General features: G+C 38.2%; 1 long non-coding RNA gene across 1 annotated transcript in view; it reads right to left on the minus strand.

Annotated features, from left to right (window-relative positions):
• LOC122550261 overlaps nucleotides 1-5,931 on the minus strand; it is a 37,848-nt gene that overhangs the window by 3,299 nt on the left and 28,618 nt on the right. The window contains exon 2 of the long non-coding RNA XR_006311774.1: nucleotides 408-566. This is a non-coding gene — a long non-coding RNA (uncharacterized LOC122550261). The remainder of the gene's footprint in view (nucleotides 1-407; nucleotides 567-5,931) is intronic.

The following is a 5,931-nucleotide window of genomic DNA, read 5'->3' on the forward strand; positions in this document are numbered from 1 at the left end:
CATCTCCTCCCCCACTCACCCATTGTACTCTATGCTACTTTCTCCCCACCCCCACCCTCCTCTAGCTTAACTCTCCACGCTCCAGGCTCACTGCCTTTATTCTTGATGAAGGGCTTTTGCCCGAAATGTTGATTTCGCTGCTCCTTGGACACTGCCTGAACTGCTGTGCTCTTCCAGCACCACTAATCCAGAATCTGGTTTCCAGCATCTGCAGTCATTGTTTTTACCTCACCCCATGAGTGTTTACTTATTGTTATCATGAAATAAATGTTCTTATTATCTAAGAACAATGCTTCTTCTATAGATACTCTACAGTGGTGTAGCCTCTCCCACTAATTACGAGATAGGCTTAACGAGATAGGCATTTGTAAAACTTGCAAATGCCATATACCAGCCTGATTCCTTACGTATACTTCAAGCTGAAATTTCAGTACGTCCAATTTGTTCGTTTCTCTTTTACAGATTTTTCTCTTTGATTGGTGGCAGCAAAACTCCTCATATAACCCTTGTCTGCTACTGCAGCTTGATAGGAATAGCAAGTACTAGGAGATCCCATGAGTGGTTATCTGGGAAAAGATCACAGACATCACGTGTGTCAGGCAGCTTCGAGGAAAGCAGTGTGTTCGTTATTACCAATTGTTAAGCATTATTGTTTAAATCATTTTATTTAATACATTTGGTTAATTGATTGTACTGAAATCACTGTCTAACGCTTTTCTGTTTGTTCCAAGAACTCAGTTTAGTTTACAGGACCTTGCAATGTGGTGTAGCGCCACATTCTTATTTAGATTTGTTGAAGTTGGGTACAAATGAGTGGCTTACTAGACCAGTTCAGAGTTCAGTTCAGAGTTAACCATATTGCCATTAGTCTGGGGTCACATACAGGCCAGGCAAGGTAAAAATGGCAAACTTCTCCGTTTTAAGACATTTGTCAACCAGACAGGGTTTTATGATACATTTGTAGTATCATGATTATCATTAATGAGGCATAGTATTTTATTTGAGATTTATTAATTAATTGCATTTCCATTTCTCCAGCTGAGGTGGTATTTAGTCCCCTGTCTGAGAGTATTAGATCCAGGCCTTTTGATTTCTCGTCTCATTCGGAGCTAAATTCCTCTGTAATTTCACAACTGATGGGTTCTCCTGATGCATTTTGACAATTGTTGCATTAATGCATTGGATGTCGACATTGCTGGGAAGAACAGCATTTATTACACAGCCCGAACTGCCTTTGAGAAGGGGGTGGTGAACCAACTTCGTGAATATAACTGTGTCGGTGAGACAATTTTATAAGGAACCTGCAATGGTCTGGAATCTCATGTAGGCCAGACCCAGGGTTAACGATGGCAAGACTTCTTTTGATTGGGGACATTAATATACTAGATGGGATTTTCCAATAATTTTGTAGTTTCATGTTGGACAGGTTTTCATTGCAGATTTATTTAATTAACTGACAATAAATGCTCCATTTGCCATTCGGGATTTAAAATCCTGCCGTCAGGTCAATAGTCCAGACCTTTGACATTTTAGTCCAGTAGCATAATCCCTATGCTACTGTCCCCTTCTCCATCACTGTCATAGTTTTGCTGCCTGGTCTCAGTTTGTCCTGGCTGCTGCTGCAACATGAGTAGAAAAAGTGGAAACTCCTCTCACGCAGTGAATCCAGGGCACCTGCCTAATTTACAACACTTGATGAGGAAAAGCCCTGAGGTAATTTTCATTGCAGCCTACAGAACACCTTAACTTTCTGTATCCACTTTACTGGAAACTTCAATGTGGATATGCACAATGTCAATAGATTGGACTTGATGTGTCCCATCAACAATAAACAAAGCCCTCACGGATTTCATTTCACATTCCCATTCAAGGGAATGGTTACTGTCGTGTAACCTGACCCGGTAGCAGCTGGCCTCGCACAAGACCTGTACAATCTCACTCAAAAATAAATTGAAAAATAGAGTTCATTTAGTCAGTCGCAGTAAACATCTTGCTCAGTTTGACATCTAACATACGCCAGGTGAACAACTGTTCCAAATGTTATATTCAGTAATGTTGCCTGTCAGTCAGAACTCTTAACAATACATTTTCTGGTCTGACACAAGTGTTGCTGATAATAACACATCATCTTGAAAGTGATGTCCAAATATTTAGAGAATAATTAAATTTTAGATTGGCACACAGACAGTTAATGTAAACAAGATAATTCAGTTGTAAAGGGTACAATTTCAGCCTTGTCCCTGTTATGCCTCCAAGTTCAATCCTGGCCTTTGACCTGACATAGCAGCTGCAAACATTATGTTGGAATGGATTACACATACTTTCACTGGCTCTCATTTCCTTTGGTAATAGTAAGAAGGATTTGTGCAACAACTGGTTGACATATGCTGCATTACCTGGGGCAAGACAGGCCTTTGCTTTCTCAAGGTAGTGAAAGAACTTTCCAAAACTAGAAACTACTATTTTCTGGGGATTAACTAATAATCTCTTAATGTATAACATACAGCTCAACTTTCTATGACTTCTTTATGTAAAAGATCAAAAATAGCACAGCCCTCTCCATGCATTTTAGAAACGTGCGCATTATATTTTTCTCTCTTATTTGCAATGTTTTTCTTTGTTTTGCATTAGCTATTAAACATTCTAATATTTTAAGTAATGGATACACTATGAGACCCAATAGTTTGCCCGAAGAATTATGTGGCAAACCATGTGAGAAGTGTACCTGAAGGGTAAGTTGTGCAGGTTTTACTGTAAATCCTCATGTGGGTTTTATTTATGCTATATCTTCAACAATTCTCACAGTGAATTTGAACTTTCCTTCAAATTTACAAACATGTGAAGGGCCAAACCAGAGCACAAGGCATCACCGATACAGAAAATAGGAGATGACTCACGCAAAAGCTATAATATTATCGACACATTACTGTCAACCTTTAAGTTTTGCATGAAGAAATGAGTGCCCTAGAAATAGCAATAAGGAATGGTAAAGAATGACTCAGAGTAGAAACTTCTGTGCAGTTCTAATTTTAATGAGGATGGCAAAAATGCATAGGGTCTTGCAAATGAAAGGTGTCTATTTAAGTTCTTGCAGGAAAACTAAGAAACTTTTAAAATTAATTCTAGTACTTATTGGTGTGGAAAGCCACAGTGCAAATTGATTGGATCACTCTGTAACTGTCTACTTCGTGAGACTTGGGTTGACCACCATACACAACATCTGGAAAATAGCAGAAAAGTCTATTATAAATTCAGAGAGAAATTACTGGCAAAATCTTTGTCCAATACTACTGTACATTGTTTAAAACAATTGAGGTCATTTTTAAAGTAGTCATTCTCTTATGTTCACTTGAATAATGGCTACCTGTGCAGTGGATGAGAAAGTGACCTCACTGTTTAAATGATTTGAAGATGCCGGTGTTGGACTGGGGTATGCAAAGTTAAAAATCACACAACACCAGGTTATAGTCCAACAGGTTTAATTGGAAGCATTAGCTTTCGGAGCGACGCTCCTTCATCAGGTGATTGAATCACTGTTTAAAGGTTGTCTTGTACTTGAATTTGCAGTATCTTATTCTGTAATTCACTCTAGAGGACATGACCTATTTTTTTCTCCACCCGTGCCTATTACCCAACTGTCTTGTTCACTTTCCCCAGTTTCCTGTCTCCCATTCCTCCTCCTCAGGCCTCTGGTTCCTTCTCTCTGTATACGATGGTAGCAACGCAAGCAACAGTCTACCTTAAAATCAATCTTCCCACTCTATTTAACAATGAGGTGCTTCATCACCAATTCATAGATTTTGCAGTGGATTTTAACTCAAAGGTAGGGAGGGTTAACGTATACTATATGCATGTGACATGATAAATTGCACAATTTGAGAAGTTCAAGTAAATATAATGCTGAAATTAATCTTCTGCAAATAACCTACTGGGCGGTATAATCATAAAAAATTGAAACATATAGTGCTCTAGTTTAAAGGCAAGATATGCCAGAACTGTCATTGTTATTGAAATCTCTAACCTTCTTACTTTACTACCATCAATTCCCTGCTATCAATATGCCAGTTGAAAACATGATTTGTTTAAGGTCTGTGTTGTACCGCAGGTTGTAAGTTTATATTGGGATTCCTCACATTGCAAGTTCCCTGCCTTGTCCATTGTATTGCAGTGTCATTCAGAGACAAATGTGAGAAACGGAAAGAACAATCATTCTTGGTTTCTCTGGCACAGTCTTTCGAGGTGACTTTGAGGTAAGCAGAGGCAAACACCTAATGGACTGCACTTGATATGAAACAGTGGGAGAAAATTACAGTAAAAACATTTTTACTAAAAAGAAGTGCAAATTAAGTTAAAAATGTCTAATATTTGAAAATAATAATAATTTAAATCTAAATCTAAATTGGTTCTCAGGTGACCTGCATCTAAACAAATAAAAAGATAAGATTTTATTTTGCTATTGAAGACACAAAAGTAAAATGTATAAGGGAGTACTGAAATGAAAGCTCAGCATTGTGTTATGGAGGTTGCTCAACATAGTGGTAAATTGGCTCTTTGCTTCGACTTTGGACCAGTGTTAACCCTGGTGCTTTGAAATAAACAGACCTTCCCTACAAACAGCACAATTTTAAGTTAAACCAGTTTATACCACATCAACCAGTGTAACGTACAACAGCTTCTCCCTTCTGTTCAAGAGTTGATTGAATTCAATCTGTCACCAAGTAGGTGAGTAACAGTAAGAAGGAGTGTTGTTTCAGATTAGATCCTGTGGCTGGAAACAGATCCTCTATTATGTTAAGTTTTTTGTTTGAAGTGCCAGAAGGTAGAGGCTACAGTTGATAATTGTCAACCATACTAAAGCCAAAGCTCAAAATAAGCTCAAGCTGAAAAGCTTCATTTCTCACAGGCATAGATCAGGCCCTAGTGAACCTGAAGAATAATTCCTTCACCTACGTTATTAATGGCATTGGCAAGATCAAAGTTAGAATTGTGCTTGTTTCAAACTCACAAAACAGAGTTTTATTTTGTAATTAAGGTTTATAGAAGGAACTTAAATTTATTCACAATAGAAAAAAGATCAGTGAATACTGTCCAAAGTTGCTTGACAAGTGTGTAAAGAGCAGTTCTAATTTTCCATCTAAAACTGCAGGGATGGTCTAATGATGGAACAAGACACGAGATAGATGAGAGAAGATAATGTTGAGAGCTGAGACTGGATGTAAAAATTTGTTATACATAAGGTCCTAGTAACTCGACATAGGGTTCTTAGCTTTTTCTGTTTTTGCTCTGTGTAAGTGTGTGTGTGTTATTAGAGCATATGAAATCTCCCTGTTGCTCTCTCTTATAGGCCTATTTAAAGTCTAAATTCAATTTAAAATATTGACATGCTTTGCAGTGAGCAAGAAGTTAGACATTGTCTTTATAAATAAACCTATCTACAATGGACCAAATGGAATGGTTTGGGAGACGGACCTTGAACTATCAGCAGTGAATTGAAAGGCAGCTGTGAAAACCTAGAGACAAACATCATAGCGACGTATTACACCCAACTAATGGCGTGACAGAAGTAGAGTAAATACTAATCATGGGATCGGAAGTGTATATGTAATAGAAGCTTTCACATATCACAGTTAAAAGAAAATTGGATGGTGAAAGGTGCATGCCCAACTTTTCACCCATTAATGGGGACCATTACTGCAAGGTGTTGCTCCCTGTCCAATCTTTCTCCATAATCTGCATCTAGCAAAAAACATACTCATGCACAATAACAGGAAACGCTTAGCTTTGATATATTATGAACATGAGTTTAGATCAGAGTGGTGCTGGAAAAGCACAGCAGGAGAGGCAGCATCCGAGGAGCAAGAAAATCGATGTTTCGGGCAAAAACCCTTCATGAGGAATAGACGCAGAGAGCCTCCAGGGTGGAGAGATAAA

This window comes from Chiloscyllium plagiosum, chromosome 5 (assembly GCF_004010195.1).
Source record: "Chiloscyllium plagiosum isolate BGI_BamShark_2017 chromosome 5, ASM401019v2, whole genome shotgun sequence".
NCBI lineage: Eukaryota > Metazoa > Chordata > Chondrichthyes > Orectolobiformes > Hemiscylliidae > Chiloscyllium > Chiloscyllium plagiosum.